Source organism: Anthonomus grandis, chromosome 5 (assembly GCF_022605725.1).
Source record: "Anthonomus grandis grandis chromosome 5, icAntGran1.3, whole genome shotgun sequence".
Taxonomy (NCBI): domain Eukaryota; kingdom Metazoa; phylum Arthropoda; class Insecta; order Coleoptera; family Curculionidae; genus Anthonomus; species Anthonomus grandis.
In genome coordinates, this window is record NC_065550.1 from 35385652 (window position 1) to 35408417 (window position 22766).

Consider the following 22766-nt stretch of genomic DNA (forward strand, 5'->3'; position numbering starts at 1 on the left):
ACACATCTCGTGAGAGTTACAGAATCTGTATAAAAATTTTCAATATTTACGTTGTTTGGCTTTTAAATTATGGAAATTTTGTAAAAATTTTGGGTCAAGAAAATTAAATTTTTTAACAATTTTTTTCAACACATTGGAAAAGTCAACTGAAAGCTAGCTTCAAACATTCAGATTTATTAACACGCCAAATGACGAGCCCACACATACAAATACCACCAGAAAAATCAAGTGTTCCAGAAGATGACAGTTTAACACCTAGCAGTCGGTGTTCTACGCCTTCATCAAATACAAGAGGCAAAAAAGGCATTAAACCCTCGAAGAATGCGTTCTACCTAGATTTTGAGGAAAGAGCCAAAAAATGCATGGAACTGCTAGAAGATATACAGGATAGAAAGCGGACGTTGCACTCAGCTGAAGATGACTTGGACTTATTTATAAAGAGCATTAGCTTGACAGTTAAGAAGTTCCCACCTGCATTAATTAGTGAGGCAAAACTTGGTATTCTAACTCTAGTAAATCAACTGCAAACTAAAGCAATGTCCCCATTTACTCGTCCCCAAAGATCTTTTGCTATTGCTTCTACTGAACTACATCCCCATCATAAGTCCTTATAATCTTCTAATTACAGGCCGTGAGTCTAACAACTCTACCCCTTCGATTTTAAGAAATTCCCAACTATTATATTATTATCCCAATAATTAAATTCATTATTATTTTGAAAAATGCTGAAGTAGGTGTTTAATTAAATCAAGTAACAAGTCTAAAAAAATTTAATTTTAATAATAATGTATTTATTTAGCTTGAGCTACTTTAGGTAATACATAATAAAAAAATAACTTAAAAATTGAAATTAATAAAATTTAAAAAAAATGCAAATAAATTGAAAAAAAATTGGAAAAAAAGTGTGTGCTTGTATAAAATGGCATACATATATAAAAACACAAAAAGTCTTACATACAGACAATTTATAAAACAAATTTAAGCCTTAAATAAAATAGCCAAAAAAAAAAGTTTTTTAACAATTTTTCAGAAATTGTCATTATTTTGAAAAACACTTAAGTATATATTAAATTAAATCAATTAGAGAATCTATATACAAATTTTCAAATGCCTACGTCATTTGGTTTTTGAGTTATGGACATTTTGTAACAAATTTTGAGTCAAGAATACTAAATTTTTTAACAATTTTTCATAAATCATTAATATTTTGAAAAATGTTGAAGTAAGTATATAATCAAATTAAATAGAAAATCAGCATAGAAAATTTCAAATCCCTACGTCATTGGGTTTTTGAGTTAGAGACATTTTATAAAAAATTCCACAAGAAAATTTAATTTTTTAACAATTTTTCATAAATTGTCATTATTTTCAAAAATACTTAAGTATGTATTAAATCATATTAAATAGAGAATCTGTATATAAATTTTCAAATCCCTGCGCCATTGAGTTTTTGAGTTATAAACTTGAGTTTGGAGAAAAAAAAATTCTATTGAAAATTAAATTTTTTAAACAATTTTTCTCAAATTATTAATATTTTAAACAATGCTTAAATATGTATTAAATTAAATACATATTTAAGCATTGTTTAATTGCATTTGTATCTGTGGTGTATGTATGATGGAGATGTTATTAGGTTTTAATTGTTACGTAAACCTCTAATCTAAATTTGGTAAGTCATCCTAATTTTAACTTTTATGCTTTGTTCTCCGTTTTATTTGTGTTTTTGTTTGGTGGTTTCTTAACTATTATATTAATATAACTATTGCTTTCACCATTTTGTACCAATTGTATCTTTTTCAGCCTTGAAAAAGACGTAAATAAACGTCGAAACGTCGGCTAATTTCAAATCTTGAGGTTTGATTTCTGTCCTTAACCCGCTATACTTCACTTCTACATCTATTGGAGGGACGTTAATTTTTGTACCATGCATTAAATTAAATCAATTAGAGAATCTGTATACACATTTTCAAACCTCTGCGTCAATGAGTTTTTGAATTATGAGCATTTTGTGAAAATGTACGGGGCAAAAAAATTCCCCAAGAAAATTTAATTCTTTAACAATTTTTCACAAATTGTTAATATCTTGAAAAATGCTCAAATATGTATTAAGTCAAATCAATTAGAGAATCTGTATACAAATTTTCAAGCAGCTACGTCATTTGGATTTAGGGTTATGGTTATTTTGTGAAAAATTTTGGAGAAAAAAAATTCCCTAAGAAAATAATTTTTTTTTACAATTTTTTGCAAATTGTCAATATCTTGAAAAATGCTTAAATATATATTGAGTCAAATTAATTAGAGAATCTGTGTACAAATTTTCAAACCCCTGCGTCACTGGATATTTGAGTTATGGGCATTTTGTAAAAAATTCCCTATGAAAATTTAATTTTTTAAAAATTTTTCACAAATATTCAAAATATAAAAAAATGCTTAAATATGTATTAAATCAAACCAAAAAGAGAATCTGTGTACAAATTTTCAAACCTCTACGTCATTTGGTTTTTGAGTTATGGACATTTTGTGAAAAAAATGTTGGGTCAAAAAAAAAATTCATTAATATTTTAAATAATTGCCTAAAATTTATCATAAATTTCCCACTTTTCCACATTAAAATCCTCATAAACACTATATTGTTTATGACGTTCGCGCCCTTCCACACTGATTAATCACTCATGTTCGTATTGTTACGCTATTCGGAGGAGAAAAGTGGAAAACGCCTCCCTTCTATCCCCGACCCACCCCCCTCGTTCCATAAACAAATAATTAGAGAGAGAGAAAATGAATGAACGAAATTATAGTCGGGAAATATATATGGAGAGGCCTTTTGGGAGGGTGAGAGGGCACCATTCATTTGTCAAAAGTTTCAGGGTTATTTTGAGATAAAATGGTGAATAGTGGAACTGCTGGCAATTTTTGTTATATTAATAACGATTTATTAGATCTTCCAGCAATGTGATTCTCAAATTATTTTTATGTCTTAAATGTGGATTTTTCAACTTTTCATTGTCTTTACCGCATTTCACTTCTTCATTGTTAATCAAAATCTTAATCCTAAATCATCTCAAAATTTAATAAAAAATTTCTTAGGTAGTCGGTTTCACTTCATACATTCATTCATGGTATTTTAAGGAGGAGTGAAAAAACAAGATTTTCCATTATAGGATAATTTAAGATAGAAAGAGAGATATAGCCAGAGCAAAACCCTTAAACTTTCTCCAAGAAATCAATTATCTTTAAGAGAAAAATTGTTTGATCAAATTCACAATAAAAACATTCCAAGAGGACCTAAACCTCAATAAATAAACAAAACCCACTTTTCTAGAAAAATCAATTTAATGCAAATGTAATATGCTTGTAATAAATGTATTAGTAAAAGGAGGCATTTCCAGAAGTGTGGAAATCACGGAAATTAACTTAATTAGTGCAACGACCCTACAACTTCCATGAAAATTAAATATGAAATGGAAAAGTCCTCTTTATTGAATTTAACTGTCTGTTAATAGTCTCCCGATCCCGGTTGGAATACTTAAAACTCGAAACTTTTCCAGTAAGAGCATTAAAAACCTGAAATCCTATACAGACCCTCCTTTTATGCCGCAAAATAAAATTCACTCAACAGTAAGAGTTTTTAAAATCGTTACCGAGTGATTTTATTCCGAAATAACAAAAAAATTAAATTATCAACCCGAATCTGAAACTAATAAAAAAAATATTCTAGAAGCTTGAAATACGTGGAAAACCAATTCAACTATCTGGGAAAATTGGAAAAGTGACCTCAAATGTCTGGAACAAAAATGTCACTAAAAACAGTTCAATTTTTAGGAAATTTTGAAACATGGTTCCAAGTGTACTAAATAAATAAAAAAATTATCTCAGGAACTTCAAACACTTGAAAAACAAATGTAACTGCCTGGAATAATTTAGAAATTCTTCCAGGTGTGTAAAACACATGATAAATCATTTTAATTGGCTGGAAGTAATTAAAAAATTAGCCTGGAAGCTTGAAACACGGAGAAAACTAATTCAACTGCCTGGGAGAACTTAATAAAAAAATAATTGACTGGAATAATTGAATAATTTTTCCAGGAGCCTATAGGTCACTAAAAACACTTTGATTATCTGGAAATTTTGAAAAATGACTTCAAGTGTACTAAATAATTAAAAAATTATTCCAGGAACTTCAAACACTTGAAAAACAAATGTAATTGCCTGGAATTATTCAGAAATTCTTCCAGGTATTTAAAACACATGATAAATCATTTTAATAGTCTGGAACTAATAAAAAAATATTCTAGGAGCTTGCAACATGTGGAAAACTAATTTAATTGCCTGTAAGAACTTGAAAAGTGATCCTAATTGCTTGAAATAATTGAATAATTTTTCCAGGAGCTTATAGGTCACTAAAAACACTTTGATTATCTGGAAATTTTGAAAAATGACTTCAAGTATACTAAATAAATTAAAATTTATTCCAGGAACTTAAAACACTTAAAAAACAAATGCAACTGCCTGGAATAATTCAGAAATTCTTCCAGATGTTTAAAACACATGATAAATCATTTTAATTGGCTGGAACTAATAAAAAAATTATTCTAGGAGCTTGAAACACGTGGAAAACTAATTCAACTGCCTGGAAGAATTGGAAAAGTAATCCCGATTGCCTGGAATAAATAAAGAATTTTTCCAGGAGCTTATAGGTCACTAAAAACACTTCGATTGCCTGGAAATTTTGAAAAATGACTTTAAGTGTACTAAATAAATAAAAAATTATTCCAGGAACTTCAAACACTTGAAGAACAAATGTAAATGCCTGCAATAATTCAGAAATTCTTCCAAGTGTTTAAAACACATGATAAATCAGTTTAATTATCTGGAACTAATAAAAAAATTATTCTAGGAGCTTGAAACACGTGGAAAACTAATTCAATTGCCTGGGAGAACTTGAAAAGTGACCCCAATTACCTGGAATAAATGAAGAATTTTTCCAGGAGCTTATAGGTCCCTAAAAACAGTTCGAATGCCTGGAAATTTTGAATAATGACTCTAAGTGTACTAATTAAATAAAAAATTATTCCAGGAAATTCAAACACTTGAAAAACAAATGTAACTGCCTGCAATAATTTAGAAATTCTTCCAGGTGTTTAAAACACATTATAAATCATTTTAATTGTCTGGAACTAATAAAAAAATTATTCTAGAAGCCTAAAATACGTGGAAAACTAATTCAACTGCCTGGGAGAACTTGAAAAATGATCCCAATTGCCTGGAATAACTAAATAATTTTTCCAGAAGCTCATAGGTCACTAAAAACTTTTTGAATATCTGGAAATTTTGAAAAATGACTTCAAGTGTACTAAATAATTAAAAAATTATTCCAGGAACTTCAAACACTTGAAAAATAAATGCAATTGCCTGGAATAATTCAGAAATTCTTCCAGGTGTTTAAAACACATGATAAATCATTTTAATTGTCTGGAACTAATAAAAAAATATTCTAGAAGCTTGAAATATGTAGAAATTAATTCAAATGCCTGGGAGAACTTGAAAATTGACCCCAATTGCCTGGAATAAGTAAATAATTTTTCCAGGAGCTCATAGGTCACTAAAAACACTTCGATTGCCTGAAAATTTTAAAAAATGACTACAAGTGTACTAAATAAATAAAAAATTATTCCAGGAACATCAAACATTTGAAAAACAAATGTAACTGCCTGGAATAATTCAGAAATTCTTCCAGATGTTTAAAACACATGATAAATCATTTTAATTGGCTGGAACTAAAAAAAAAAATATTCTAGAAGCTTGAAACGCGTGGAAAACTATTTCAATTGCCTGTAAGAACTTGAAAAGTGATCCTAATTGCTTGAAATAATTGAATAATTTTTCCAGGAGCTTATAGGTCACTAAAAACACTTTGATTATCTGGAAATTTTGAAAAATGACTTCAAGTATACTAAATAAATTAAAATTTATTCCAGGAACTTAAAACACTTAAAAAACAAATGCAACTGCCTGGAATAATTCAGAAATTCTTCCAGATGTTTAAAACACATGATAAATCATTTTAATTGGCTGGAACTAATAAAAAAATTATTCTAGGAGCTTGAAACACGTGGAAAACTAATTCAACTGCCTGGAAGAATTGGAAAAGTAATCCCGATTGCCTGGAATAAATAAAGAATTTTTCCAGGAGCTTATAGGTCACTAAAAACACTTCGATTGCCTGGAAATTTTGAAAAATGACTTTAAGTGTACTAAATAAATAAAAAATTATTCCAGGAACTTCAAACACTTGAAGAACAAATGTAAATGCCTGCAATAATTCAGAAATTCTTCCAAGTGTTTAAAACACATGATAAATCAGTTTAATTATCTGGAACTAATAAAAAAATTATTCTAGGAGCTTGAAACACGTGGAAAACTAATTCAATTGCCTGGGAGAACTTGAAAAGTGACCCCAATTACCTGGAATAAATGAAGAATTTTTCCAGGAGCTTATAGGTCCCTAAAAACAGTTCGAATGCCTGGAAATTTTGAATAATGACTCTAAGTGTACTAATTAAATAAAAAATTATTCCAGGAAATTCAAACACTTGAAAAACAAATGTAACTGCCTGCAATAATTTAGAAATTCTTCCAGGTGTTTAAAACACATTATAAATCATTTTAATTGTCTGGAACTAATAAAAAAATTATTCTAGAAGCCTAAAATACGTGGAAAACTAATTCAACTGCCTGGGAGAACTTGAAAAATGATCCCAATTGCCTGGAATAACTAAATAATTTTTCCAGAAGCTCATAGGTCACTAAAAACTTTTTGAATATCTGGAAATTTTGAAAAATGACTTCAAGTGTACTAAATAATTAAAAAATTATTCCAGGAACTTCAAACACTTGAAAAATAAATGCAATTGCCTGGAATAATTCAGAAATTCTTCCAGGTGTTTAAAACACATGATAAATCATTTTAATTGTCTGGAACTAATAAAAAAATATTCTAGAAGCTTGAAATATGTAGAAATTAATTCAAATGCCTGGGAGAACTTGAAAATTGACCCCAATTGCCTGGAATAAGTAAATAATTTTTCCAGGAGCTCATAGGTCACTAAAAACACTTCGATTGCCTGAAAATTTTAAAAAATGACTACAAGTGTACTAAATAAATAAAAAATTATTCCAGGAACATCAAACATTTGAAAAACAAATGTAACTGCCTGGAATAATTCAGAAATTCTTCCAGATGTTTAAAACACATGATAAATCATTTTAATTGGCTGGAACTAAAAAAAAAAATATTCTAGAAGCTTGAAACGCGTGGAAAACTATTTCAATTGCCTGTAAGAACTTGAAAAGTGATCCTAATTGCTTGAAATAATTGAATAATTTTTCCAGGAGCTTATAGGTCACTAAAAACACTTTGATTATCTGGAAATTTTGAAAAATGACTTCAAGTATACTAAATAAATTAAAATTTATTCCAGGAACTTAAAACACTTAAAAAACAAATGCAACTGCCTGGAATAATTCAGAAATTCTTCCAGATGTTTAAAACACATGATAAATCATTTTAATTGGCTGGAACTAATAAAAAAATTATTCTAGGAGCTTGAAACACGTGGAAAACTAATTCAACTGCCTGGAAGAATTGGAAAAGTAATCCCGATTGCCTGGAATAAATAAAGAATTTTTCCAGGAGCTTATAGGTCACTAAAAACACTTCGATTGCCTGGAAATTTTGAAAAATGACTTTAAGTGTACTAAATAAATAAAAAATTATTCCAGGAACTTCAAACACTTGAAGAACAAATGTAAATGCCTGCAATAATTCAGAAATTCTTCCAAGTGTTTAAAACACATGATAAATCATTTTAGTTTTCTGAAACTAATAAAAAAATTATTCTAGGAGCTTGAAACACGTGGAAAACTAATTCAACTGCCTGGGAGAACTTAAAAAGTAGTCTCAATTGCCTGGAATAAATAAAGAATTTTTCCAGGAACTTGAAAGAACCGAAAAGCTAATTTAACTATCTGGAATAATACAGATATTTTCCTTGAACTTGAAATACATAATCATTTTAATTGCCTGGAATAAATAAACATTTATAACATCGGTAATCGAATATGATTGAAAGCAATCCATAGTCTTCAGTGTAAAATTCCCGACCATATATTCGTACTATAATAATATGTAAGATATTGTATTTTAATTTCTAAGCCTTTAAAGTTAAACTAGTAAAATTATATTTAAAAAAAAATAGAATTAAGGGAAGAAAAGAAACCACAGATATTTGTCACTATCTGGAATAATTACTCAAAGCAGGTGTCCAATCCAGTCGTGCACCTCGTAATATTTTCTCGTTACTTCGCAGTCATAGGACGGAATTACCTCGTGAATAATGGAGTTTCCGATCTATTTTATCATGATTTATCTTAAAGTTACCCCCGGGGGAGGTGAGAGAGAAAGAAGACAAAAGAAGTTCTATGAAATTCGATGTAAATGAGCGAAGCACCGCAAAATTACTCTAAAACTCCAAAAGAGAAATTTAGTAAAAATTCGCTCCAGAGAAAATGATATTAAACCCTTATCGAATTGGGGGATCAATCATGCGCCTCGCGCGCTCCCTATCTCGCTCGCTCTCTCAATCTCTTCCACAGTTTCCAGGTTTGATTTTATATAAATTTAATGTGAAAGAGAGAGAGAGAGAATATATACGTTTCAGAAGTTCTTTCATGTTATTTTCTCGGGAGGAAGTACGATAAGACCGCCCGTCGACGCCTCCGTTACACTATGGAATTATTTCCAGAGCTTCGAGATTCGGGTCCAGAATTTCATTTTTTTTTTGTTGTTTTTTAAATAAAATTCCTCGGTAGCGATTTTACAAACTGTTACTGTTAAGTGAATTTTATTTTGCGGCATAACAGGAGGGTCTGTATAGGATTTCAGGTTTTTAATGCTCTTACTGGAAAAGTTTCGAGTTTTAAGTATTCCAACCGGGATCGGGACGGCTATTAACAGACAGTTAAATTCAATAGAGAGGACTTTTTTATTTTGTATTAAATTTTCCTGGAAGTTTTAAGGTTTTTGCACTAATTAGGTTAATTTTTGTGATTTCCACACTTCTGGACATGTCTCCTTTAACCAATACAAGTTTATTACATTTGCTCATTAAATTGGTTTTTCCTAATTTATCTGGAAAAGTGAGTTGGTTGTTTGTCATTACGTTTTAAGTCCTCTTGGAACGTTTTTCTTGTGATTTTTTGCTAATATTAATTTTTCAGTATTAGACGAAAATTTCTTAAATAAAGAAAATACACGAGAAAATTCGAAAAAGGAGAGACATATTAGCTTAAACGCAAAAAAAAAAGAGAGAGAAATAGGGAAAATGTGTATATATTTTTTGGTGAAAAATTTTAAAAGTTTTACTAAGTTAAACAGAGACAGAAACTTCACTGGGTGTCAAATGTTAAGAAGAGAGAGGTTTTTTTTTAATCTCTGTAATTCAGCAAAAAACAAGAGAAAAAGGAATAACAGAGATCAATAATCTAATTGAATACAGAGAAATGACTTATAATTGTCAACGGTTTTAGTGAGTAAAAAATCTGCATATATCTTAGAAGATCGTACGAGTGATATTTTTGCAAAAACTGCTAGGAAGAATTACAATTGTTTTTTCTTCCAGGCTTTTGAAGTTATTCTACAGACCTAGAAGAATATAAAAAAGAATGCCTGGAAAAATTTAATATTTTCCTTTTTCTAGGCACTTAAAGCAATTTTATAAGATTGAAAAAATGGTGGAAACTCATATGTTTGGAAAAATTAAAGGTGTCTTTTCTTCTAGGAATTTAAAGCTATTTTCTGAAGCAGCCTGAAAAAATTGGGAAAAACTTTTATTGTTTTTAGTTTAATCGGTTACTTGATATTCTGGAGACGCTCAACTGCCTGGAAGAATTAAATATGTTCCTTCTTCCAGGCACTTGATCTTACACTAAATGGAGAAATTAATATTTATCTATTTATTTCAATTTGGGAACACAAACAAGCAATCGCTCAAAAAGTTTGTCCACATTAGTAGAAATTAGGAATTATTTAATTGCAAAAAAAATCAACTATTTTGCAAACAGATCTCTTACCAAATCTCCGATACCTATTTTAATTATAAATCTAATAATTTATCTTTAAGTGTTTTCTTTTTTTTTACATTTTTTTGAAACATGCCGATCGTTTGATATTCTGGAGATACACAACTGCCTGGAAGAATTAAATATTTTCCTTGTTCCAAGAATTTGAGGTTATTTTGTCCTGTCTTAAAAGAACTTGAATTTTTTTAGCTGTTTATAAATCGGCTGTCCCAACCAGAAACACAGTAACTGACATTTTTGTCAAAATTGAGAATTTACTGTTACCGTACTTGCTGCGTTTTGCTCTACATTTCTATATTTAAAAAATCAAAATCGGTTGATAAATAACGGAGTTATGATCATGTCTTAACCCAGTAACTGCATCCAATATAATGACAAACCCATGAAGAAACACAGTAACTAACACCTCCCATGGAGAAACCCAGCAACTGCAGTACAGTGTGTTTCTTCATGAAATTTAGTTGTTTATGTGCATTTACTGTGTTTTAAAATAAGAAAACAGATTTTATTTGATCTGCGTAGAATCATTAACCCCACTTAAGCGAAATCATAATCATGCCGAGTTCTAAAACATGATTTTTTACTAGTCGTCTGGTAGTTTTTAATCAAACGTTTGCCACTTTAAATCCTAAAGCAACGGAAAACAGTTATTGTGTTGTTTGGCATAAAGCCTTATCAGGACGAAAAGCAGAAGCGTTGGTTGATGCTTTATTAGAAGTTATACGAAAAGAACGAGATGTATTGAGTTTTACGTTTTAGGCTGATAATTGCACCAGTTAGAATAAAAACTAGGTCTTATATACTTCACTACTAACAGAAGTAAATAGCAACAGAGGACCGAATCAAATCACAATTCCGTATCTGACCGCTGATCACACGCACATGAGTGTAATACACGGTAATATAGAAAAAAAGATAAAGATAAAAAGAAATATTTATGGTTTTGATGAATTACTCGAAGTTATTCAATCTTCTCGAAAAAAGCTTAAGGTTTTGCGACTAGAGCAATTTCAAAATTGGCAAAATAAAAAAAGAACAACAAAGAAAACCGATGATTGCATGAAAGGATTTATCCTAAATAGCATAGTGGAAGTCCGTTTTGAAAAAGGATTAAATGTTCTTAAGTATAAGACTGATTTTAGAGAAGATTTTAAAGAGCTAGATTTTTTGCAAAAAAAAATATAAAACAACCGCAAGTTTTGAGCTTACGGGTATATCTACAGTAAAAAAACAAAAATATATTGAGTCAACTAATTCCCTTAATGCCCTCAAATAGGCAAAATTTCTGGATAAACCTAAATAAATCAGAGACTTCGGTTGATTTGGTAGACAGGGATGACGTCATATTGAAAGATGACAGTCAATAATTCGTTTTATTTTTTAAATTAAGTGAAAACATTTTTTTTTATATAATTAATAAGTTTCGATATTTTTAAAGTAAAAAGCATTTTGTGCAGACATTTTAATTTGTTTTTATTTTATTTGTTTTGTAAGAATTTTATGTTTTATTTTAAAAGACTGTGTTAGTATTTCACAAGAAGATTTAATAAAATAAAAATAAAATAAATACTTTTTTTTTAAACTTTAAGTTAAGATTTAAAACTACTTAGAAGTAGTTACTGTGTTTTTAGCGATGAAACTTCAACATTAAAAACTTAAAAAATCCACTAACGGCAGTTACTGTGTTTTTTGATATCTTTCATTGAAATTTTTCAGTTACTGGGTTTTATTCCTAAATTTCGTAAAAAATTAAACCGAAAAATACCATGTAAAACCATGTATACTATTGCCGTTCTCAGTTTTAATCTACGTAAGCAGCTTATTCTATATTTAGATTGTAACTTAAGTCGTACTGAATAGTTATGCTGAGTTACGTAACTCTATGTCAAATAGTAAAGTAAGGCTTTCAAAAAATAACAAAAATTCGTTTTTCTTAACTTTTACTAAAATGTAGTTACTGTGTTTCTGCTTGGGACAGCCGAAATTATCTCATTATTTTTTAGGTAACTTTATTGCCTAGAAAAATGACATGGAAGAATTAGCTATTTTCTCAAGAGCTATAGAATCTTTAGATGAAATCTACTCAGTTAGGTACCTGGAAAAACTAAATATTTCCTTTGTTCCAGGAAAATGAAGTCTTTTCATACAGCAGTTAAATAAACTTACCTAAGTGTCTGGAAAAATGAGGTTTTTGTGCATGTTTTTAATTCATCGATTGTTTGATAAACTTAGGAAACTCTAAACATGTAAATCATTCTATAAGGCTGGATAATTTTTGAAAAATCAACTGAAATGCCGGGCAAATTAAATTAAGTATTTTTCTTCTTATATCATTCCTATCCAAATCACCTTATTTCTTTCACTCTTTTTATGGAACGAAGCTTTCGCATAGCATAATACGTATTGGCTGACTTCTATGCAATGTATAATTCAATGTTTTGGCTAGAGAATTTTCATTAAAATTTAATAAAATTACATGTAATCAATTTAGAGTTGTGGTATCAGAAATGTTGAAATGTCTGACCATATGTTGATCTACAATGATTTAAATTTAAAAAATCCTCAACTGGAAACTTTTAATTTTACTTATAGGAATTTACAAGGGATTAACGAGCAGCAATTTGGGATCCAGAATTTATTTTTTTTTGTTTTGTTTTAAATAAAATTCCTCGGTAGCGATTTTACAAAAACTTTTACTGTTAAGTGAATTTTATTTTGCGGCATTAAGGGAGGCTCTGTATAGGATTTCAGGTTTTTAATGCTCTTACTGGAAAAGTTTCGAGTTTTAAGTGTTCAAACTATTAACAGACAGTTAAATTCAATAGAGAGGACTTTTTCATTTTGTATTAAATGTTCACGGAAGTTGTAGGGTTTTTGCACTAATTAGGTTAATCTTCATGATTTCCACACTTCCGGAAAAATTCCTTTAACCAATACAAAATTAATACATTTGCTCTAAACTGATTTTTCCTAATTTATCTGGAAAAGTGGGTTGGTTGTTTGTCATTACGTTTTAAGCCCTCTTGGAACGTTTTTCTTGTGATTTTTGGCTAATATGAAATTTTCAGTATTAGACCAAATTTTCTTAAATAAAGAAAATACACGAGAAAATTCTTAGAAAACCGAAATCTTTTAGGAAAAGGATTAACTACTTACTTCGAAAAAGGAGAGACATATTAGCTTAAACGCAAAAATAAAGAGAGAGAATAGGGAAAATATATCTATATTTTTTGGTGAAAAAATTTAAAAGTTTTACTGAGTCAAACAGAGACAGAAACTTCATAGGATGTGAAATATTAGAAAGAGAGAGATTTTTTTTAGTCTCTGTAATTCAGCAAAAAATAAGAGAAAAAGGAATAACAGAGATCAACAACGTAATTGAATACAAATCAAATCAAATCAAATCAAAAATGGTTTATTTGTCAAAATGTACAGTTTTATAGGTCAATAAAAATTACAAAGAAAAAAAAATTACATTGACAAATAGGACTATTCTCTCAATTATAAAACCGTTTTCCCTAGTTAGCACAAGCAAAGAAGGGATGAAAAAGCCCTTTACAATTTACAGAAACAATTTTACAAAAATAAAAATAACGTTTTTATATAGGAATGCAATGTAAGATATAGAATTAATTAACCTAAGATTTTAAGACAGGCAGCGGCAGTGTGACAACGGACGAGCGCAAGGAGAGAGGACAGACGAGGCGAAAAAAGACCCCAAAAAAATAACCCCAAGATGCGTGCATCGGCCTAGGCTATTAAAAAATATACGTATGTATGTTACGGAAAAAGAAAAAATAAAACTAAAAACGGGATTTTAAAATATAATCTCCGAACATTCCACTGAAAATTAGCATATTATATACACATGTATATCTTCTGTTACATGTTACTATTACTTATATGAATACAGAGAAATGACTTATAATTGTCAACGGTTTTAATGAGTTAAAGTGAGATAAAAAATCTGCATATACCTTAGAAGATCGTACGAGTGATATTTTTGCAAAAACTGCTAGGAAGAATTAAAATTATTTTTTCTTCCAGGCTTTTGAAGTTATTCTACAGGCCTAGAAGAATATAAAAAAGAATGCCTGGAAAAATTAAATATTTTCTTTTTTCTAGGCACTTAAAGCAATTTTATAAGATTGAAAAAATGGTGGAAACTCATATGTTTGGGAAAATTGAAGGTGCCTTTTCTTTTAGGAATTTAAAGCTATTTTCTGATGCAGCCCTGAAGAATTTCGGAAAATTTTTTACTGTCTTTAGTTTAATCGATTACTTGATATTCTGGAGACGCTCAACTGCCTGGAAGAATTAAATATGTTCCTTCTTCCAGGCACTTGATCTTACACTAAATGGAGAAATTAATATTTATCTATTTATTTCAATTTGGGAACACAAACAAGCAATCGCTCAAAAAGTTTGTCCACATTAGTAGAAATTAGGAATTATTTAATTGCAAAAAACTCAACTATTTTGCAAACAGATCTCCTACCAAATCTCCGATACCTCTTTTAATTCTAAATCTAATAATTAACCTTTAATTGTTTTCTTTTTTTACATTTTTTAATATTTTTTTCAAACATGCCGATTGTTTGATATTTTGGAGATACGCAACTGCCTGGAAGAATTAACAATTTTCTTCCAGGGCTGGACAATTTTTAAATGAAATCCACTCAGTTGCCTGGAAAAACTAAATATTTCCATTGTTCCAGGAATGTGAAAAGTCTCAATCAGTCAGTCTGGAAAAATGAGTTTTTTTGTAGCTTTGATAAACTTAGGAAACTCTAAACATGTAAATCATTCTATAAGGCTGGAATCTTTTTGAAAAATCAACTGAAATGCCGGGCAAATTAAATTAACTATTTTTCTTCTTATATCATTCCTATCCTTGGCCATCCTTCCAAATCACCTTATTTCCTTCACTCTTTTTATGGAACGAAGCTTTCGCATATCATAATACGTATTGGCTGACTTCTATGCAATGTATAATTCAATGTTTTGGCTAGAGAATTTTCATTAAAATTTAATAGAATTACATGTAATCAATTTAGAGTTGTGGTATCAGAAATGTTGAAATGTCTGACCATTTATGTTGATATACAATGATTTAAATTTAAAAAATCCTCAACTGGAAATTTTTAATTTTACTTTTTCATTTCGTATTAAATTTTCATGGAAGTTGTAGGGTTTTTGCACCAATTAGGTTAATTTCCGTGATTTCCATACTTCTGAACATACCTCCTTTAACCAATACTTTCATTACAAGTTTATTACATTTGCACTAAATTGATTTTTCCTAATTTATCTGGAAGAGTGGATTTATTTATTCATGGAGAGTCCTCTTGGAATGTTTTTCTGGTGATTTTTTTGTAATGTGAATTCTACTCACTATTCGACAGAAATTTCATGAATACAAGGAATACACGAGAAAATTCTATGAAAACCGTCATTTATCAGGTAAAGGATCAAATACTTTCTTTGAAAAAGTTGGTGAATCAACTTTTTTGGTGAATCAATTTTAAAGTGAGAAAGCCTTAAAAATTTAAAGTTTTATTGAGTCAAACAGAGACAGAAACTGCCACTAGGTGTCACATATCTGTAATTCAAAAAAACAACAGAAAATGGGATAAGAGAGATCAAAAAGGTAATTGAATAAAAAAACTGATTTATAATTTTTAGCCGTTTCAATAAATTAATAAGAGAGAAAGAAGCTGCATATACCCTAGAAGATTATACGAGGATTGTACGAGGTACATTTTAGTGCACCTGGACATTTTTGAAAGAACTGCCATGGAGAATTAAATTGATTTTCTTCCAGGCTTTTAAAGCCGTTTAATAAGACTGGAAAAATGAAAGAAAGAACCAAGCAAGTCAAATGCCTGGAAAAACGAAATATTTTCCTTCTTCCAGGCACTTGAAGTCGCCTTTTAAGGTTGGACATTTTTCGAAAAAAAAAACAACTCAAATGCCTGGAAAAATTTCCGATATTGGAATGTTGTAGTTCTTTCTGGTCTAATGAAACTTTTTTTAAAAATTTCACTGATACTTTATTGATCTTTGGACTTTTCTTGGTTCTCAGTGCCTTTTCTTCACACCGTTTACCGATTACGTCCAGTTAATATTGAGTTCTTGCAGAGACATAATCCATGCGTTTACCTCTGGCTACTGACTACTACTACCAGATTATTTGTGGAAAAATTAACTCAAATGCCTGGACGAATTAAATATTTCCTGCTTCTAGGCATTTGAAGTCACTTTATAATGCTAGACATTTTCCAAAGGATCATTGAGTTAATTAATTGAGACAAACAGAGGCAGAAACTGCATAAGGTTTCAAATGTTAGGAGGTTTTTTTTTAATACCTTTAATGCAGAAGAAAGAGCGAAAATTGAGAATTTTTACTAATATTAATTCTCAGAAAGTTAATGAGATAGAGAGCAATGATTTTTAGAGGCCTCAATTAGTTAAAGAGAAAGAAAGGAGCTGGATCAAAGAAGCACATTGGCAAGATTTTGAGAAGAAGAGAAGATTTGCAGAAATCGCAGCATTTTGAAAATCGGGACATTTGAATTTTCTGAAGTCTGGAATTATTTGAAGAAATTGCCTGGAAGAATTAATTTTTTTTCTTTCATGCACTTGTACTACAAAATGTACAAAAGTTGAGAAAAAAATTTGTGAAAAAAAATTATTCTAAAAGATCTTATTCACATGCTCATAACTTGAGAACTAAAAAAGCTACAGTTTTGAAAATTTGTACAATTATTATCCATTTAAATTTATTTGACACGTATTTCAGGGTTTTTTTGAAAATGTACAAAAAATTGACTAAAAAAATTGTTAAAAAAAAAAATTTTTTTTTCTAAAAAAATCTTATCGACATGCGCATAACTCGAAAACTAAGAAAGATACATGTTTGAAAAATTGTACCATAATTACTCACTTAAATTGATTAGATACGTATTTCAGGGTTCTTTTAAAAATGTACAAAAAGTTGAGAAAAAAAAATTGTTAAAAAAAATTTTTTTTTTCTAAAAGACTATATTGACATGGTCATAACTGAAAAATTAAAAAGGCTACAGTTTTAAAAATTTGTACAATTATTGCTTATTTAAATTCATTAGACACCTATTTCAGGGTTTCTTAAAAAATGTACAAAATGTTAAGAAAAATTAATTTTTGTAAAAAAAAAATGTTTTCCTAATAAAATCTTATCGACATGCTCATAACTCGAAAACTAAAAAAGCTACAGTATTAAAAAATTGTACAATTATTGCTTATTTAAATTTATTAGACACCTGTTTTAGGGTTATTTAATAAATGTACAAAAAGGTGAGAAAAAAATTTTTTTGTAAAAAAAAAAAATTTGTCCTAAAAGATCTTATTGACATGCTCATAACTCAAAAAGTGAAAAAGCTACAGGCTTAGAAAATTGTACAATTATTACTCATTTAAATTCATTAAACACGTATTTCAGGGTTTTTTCAAAAATGTACAAAATGTTAAGAAAAATTAATTTTTGTAAAAAAAAAAATGTTTTCCTAATAAAATCTTATCGACCTGCTCTTATTATTCTTTAATTAATTTCATGTGTCTAGAGTTTTTTAAAAAAATTACAAATTTGAAAAAAAAATTGAATAATAACTTCCGTAAATAAAACACCTAAGAAAAACTGCATAAATTGTAATAAAAAATTAAAAAGAAAAAAAAATTAATATAGAAACAAAAGCAAACAAAAAAAAGAGAATAAATTAAAATTTGTATTATTTTTTAAATAGAAACACTTGGAAACACTTAACAAACAGCTTCAAACACTCCAAGAAATGCAGGGCCATGAGTGAGTGCGAAAAACCGTATCAAAATATCAAATTAGTGTCATGTGCTCGCCTTCGGATGCGCCTCGAACATTATCACACTAGCGATTTCCCTTTTTACGGGAGTTTGAAAGATACTCTCACGAGATGTGTAAAAGACCCAAATAGTACAATCCCTCCTTTTCCCCCTAAACCTTAAAATGGTATCCCCATCAATAAATACAATCGTATGGTAATTAGTAGGCAATCATTAATATACGCCTTAAAGGCTAAGAGTGTCGTTAGTTAATCTATAATTGCTAATTAAATTGGCAACTGCGATGGCGTCGTGCACACAAAGGACCCTAAATTAGCACAGTTTGATCTCAGCTTATAGGGCGTTGAGCTTAAATGCATATAACCGATGGTAAAACAGATTACAATTTTTTTTTTTTAATAAATTATCACACGCTCCTCAGTCAATTCCCCCGATAAATCAACGGGAAAAAACAATTTAGGTTATAGCGTTGCATCTCGTAACCATTACTTTAAAAGGAAAGTCCGTTTTCCGATGCAATCTAACACCCATAAAAATAAGAGATTGCCTCTAGAAATCCCTCTCCCCCCCCCGGTTTTATTCGTTTTTCTTTGTTATTTCCTCGGAATGCCCGAGTGACTGCAACATAGAACTGCACTCACGGGCATCCATTCCCTATTCCCTTTGTAAGATGCAGATTCGGAAAGTCACTCGAATGTGTCAGATAATTACGTTTGATCGTTATTTATTTGTTATTAGGTGATAAACAGAAGTAAAGAAATAAAACAGATTTTTTTTTTGTAAGTTATACAAACCTCAAAGGTTGCCCACGTATTCTAGGACCTCCGGTATAATATATAATTTTATTAAATTAAAGTTTTAAGAAAAAATTGTAATTTGTAGAAACTAGAGTTATATTTCAAGAGATATAAAACACCTTGCTATCAGTTTCAAAAGTTCCTAGGCAAGTCTTCAATTATTCAACATAGCTACATAAAAATTGCAATATGTCGAAAATTTTTACTTAAATCATTTTAAAACTTCAATAAAACTTTTAAAGAATATTCTCGGGATTATTGTGTTTTTTATTTAACGACAATATTCCAATTAGATTTTTATATTTTGAGCTTTAAAGTGAATGGTCACCTTAAGGGCAAATTTTCATTATTCTTTGGACATATCTACATAAAAAGGCCAATATGTCCAAAATTTTAGAAAAATCATTTTAAATATTTAATTAAACTTGTTAAGAGTATTCTCGAGAATATTATGTTTTTTATTTAATGAAAATATTCCAATTAGATTTTTAGATTTTGAGCTTTAAAGTGAATGGTCACCTTAAGGGCAAATTTTCATTATTCTTTGGACATATCTACATAAAAAGGCCAATATGTCCAAAATTTTAGAAAAATCATTTTAAATATTTAATTAAACTTGTTAAGAGTATTCTCGAGAATATTATGTTTTTTATTTAATGAAAATATTCCGATTAGATTTTTAGATTTTGAGCTTTAAAGTGAATGGTCACCTTGAAGGCAAATTTTCATTATTCTTTGGACATAGCTACATAAAAAGGCCGATATGTCCAAAATTTTAGAAAAATCGTATTAAATATTTAATTAGACTTGTTAAGAGTATTCTCGAGAATATTATGTTTTTTATTTATTGAAAATATTCCAATTAGTTTTTTAGAATTTGAGCTTTAAAGTGAATGGTCACCTTAAGGGCAAATTTTCATTATTCTTTGGACATATCTACATAAAAAGGCCAATATGTCCAAAATTTTAGAAAAATCATTTTAAATATTTAATTAAACTTGTTAAGAGTATTCTCGAGAATATTATGTTTTTTATTTAATGAAAATATTCCAATTAGATTTTTAGATTTTGAGCTTTAAAGTGAATGGTCACCTTGAAGGCAAATCTTTATTATTCTTTGGATATAGCTACATAAAAAGGCCAATATGTCCAAAATTTAAAAAAAATCGTTTTGAATATTTAATTAGGCTTGTTAAGAGTATTCTCGAGAATATTGTGTTTTTTATTTAATGAAAATATTCCGATTAGATTTTTAGATTTTGAGCTTTAAAGTGAATGGTCACCTTGAAGGCAAACCTTTATTATTCTCTGGACATAGCTACATAAAAAGGCCGATATGTCCAAAATTTTAGAAAAATCATTTTGAATATTTAATTAAACTTGTTAAGAGTATTCTCGAGAATATTGTGTTTTTTATTTAATGAAAATATTCCAATTAGATTTTTAGATTTTGAGCTTTAAAGTGAATGGTCACCTTAAGGGCAAATTTTCATTATTCTTTGGACATATCTACATAAAAAGGCCAATATGTCCAAAATTTTAGAAAAATCATTTTAAATATTTAATTAAACTTGTTAAGAGTATTCTCGAGAATATTATGTTTTTTATTTAATGAAAATATTCCGATTAGATTTTTAGATTTTGAGCTTTAAAGTGAATGGTCACCTTGAAGGCAAATTTTCATTATTCTTTGGACATAGCTACATAAAAAGGCCGATATGTCCAAAATTTTAGAAAAATCGTATTAAATATTTAATTAGACTTGTTAAGAGTATTCTCGAGAATATTATGTTTTTTATTTATTGAAAATATTCCAATTAGTTTTTTAGAATTTGAGCTTTAAAGTGAATGGTCACCTTAAGGGCAAATTTTCATTATTCTTTGGACATATCTACATAAAAAGGCCAATATGTCCAAAATTTTAGAAAAATCATTTTAAATATTTAATTAAACTTGTTAAGAGTATTCTCGAGAATATTATGTTTTTTATTTAATGAAAATATTCCAATTAGATTTTTATATTTTGAGCTTTAAAGTGAATGGTCACCTTAAGGGCAAATTTTCATTATTCTTTGGACATATCTACATAAAAAGGCCAATATGTCCAAAATTTTAGAAAAATCATTTTAAATATTTAATTAAACTTGTTAAGAGTATTCTCGAGAATATTATGTTTTTTATTTAATGAAAATATTCCGATTAGATTTTTAGATTTTGAGCTTTAAAGTGAATGGTCACCTTGAAGGCAAATTTTCATTATTCTTTGGACATAGCTACATAAAAAGGCCGATATGTCCAAAATTTTAGAAAAATCGTATTAAATATTTAATTAGACTTGTTAAGAGTATTCTCGAGAATATTATGTTTTTTATTTATTGAAAATATTCCAATTAGTTTTTTAGAATTTGAGCTTTAAAGTGAATGGTCACCTTAAGGGCAAATTTTCATTATTCTTTGGACATATCTACATAAAAAGGCCAATATGTCCAAAATTTTAGAAAAATCATTTTAAATATTTAATTAAACTTGTTAAGAGTATTCTCGAGAATATTATGTTTTTTATTTAATGAAAATATTCCAATTAGATTTTTATATTTTGAGCTTTAAAGTGAATGGTCACCTTAAGGGCAAATTTTCATTATTCTTTGGACATATCTACATAAAAAGGCCAATATGTCCAAAATTTTAGAAAAATCATTTTAAATATTTAATTAAACTTGTTAAGAGTATTCTCGAGAATATTATGTTTTTTATTTAATGAAAATATTCCGATTAGATTTTTAGATTTTGAGCTTTAAAGTGAATGGTCACCTTGAAGGCAAATTTTCATTATTCTTTGGACATAGCTACATAAAAAGGCCGATATGTCCAAAATTTTAGAAAAATCGTATTAAATATTTAATTAGACTTGTTAAGAGTATTCTCGAGAATATTATGTTTTTTATTTATTGAAAATATTCCAATTAGTTTTTTAGAATTTGAGCTTTAAAGTGAATGGTCACCTTAAGGGCAAATTTTCATTATTCTTTGGACATATCTACATAAAAAGGCCAATATGTCCAAAATTTTAGAAAAATCATTTTAAATATTTAATTAAACTTGTTAAGAGTATTCTCGAGAATATTATGTTTTTTATTTAATGAAAATATTCCAATTAGATTTTTATATTTTGAGCTTTAAAGTGAATGGTCACCTTAAGGGCAAATTTTCATTATTCTTTGGACATATCTACATAAAAAGGCCAATATGTCCAAAATTTTAGAAAAATCATTTTAAATATTTAATTAAACTTGTTAAGAGTATTCTCGAGAATATTATGTTTTTTATTTAATGAAAATATTCCGATTAGATTTTTAGATTTTGAGCTTTAAAGTGAATGGTCACCTTGAAGGCAAATTTTCATTATTCTTTGGACATAGCTACATAAAAAGGCCGATATGTCCAAAATTTTAGAAAAATCGTATTAAATATTTAATTAGACTTGTTAAGAGTATTCTCGAGAATATTATGTTTTTTATTTATTGAAAATATTCCAATTAGTTTTTTAGAATTTGAGCTTTAAAGTGAATGGTCACCTTAAGGGCAAATTTTCATTATTCTTTGGACATATCTACATAAAAAGGCCAATATGTCCAAAATTTTAGAAAAATCATTTTAAATATTTAATTAAACTTGTTAAGAGTATTCTCGAGAAAATTGTGTTTTTTATTTAATGAAAATATTCCGATTAGATTTTTAGATTTTGAGCTTTAAAGTGAAAGGTCACCTTGAAGGCAAATTTTTATCATTCTTTGGACATAGCTACATAAAAAGGCCAATATGTCCAAAGTTTTAGAAAAATCATTTTGAATATTTAATTAAACTTGTTAAGAGTATTCTCGAGAAAATTGTGTTTTTTATTTAATGAAAATATTCCGATTAGATTTTTAGATTTTGAGCTTTAAAGTGAATGGTCACCTTGAAGGCAAATCTTCA

General features: G+C 28.6%; 1 protein-coding gene across 2 annotated transcripts in view; it reads left to right on the plus strand.

Moving 5' to 3' along the window:
- LOC126736680 (leucine-rich repeat-containing protein 24-like) overlaps nt 1–22766 on the plus strand; it is a 156174-nt gene that overhangs the window by 10865 nt on the left and 122543 nt on the right. Inside the window, exon 1 of one of the 2 annotated variants that reach the window (XM_050441170.1) lies at nt 15483–15603. The exons of the other annotated variant lie outside the window; for it this stretch is intronic. The gene's annotated coding sequence lies outside the window, so the exon portion shown is untranslated. Of the gene's footprint in view, nt 1–15482; nt 15604–22766 lie in introns of those variants that run through there. 2 annotated transcript variants of the gene reach the window in all.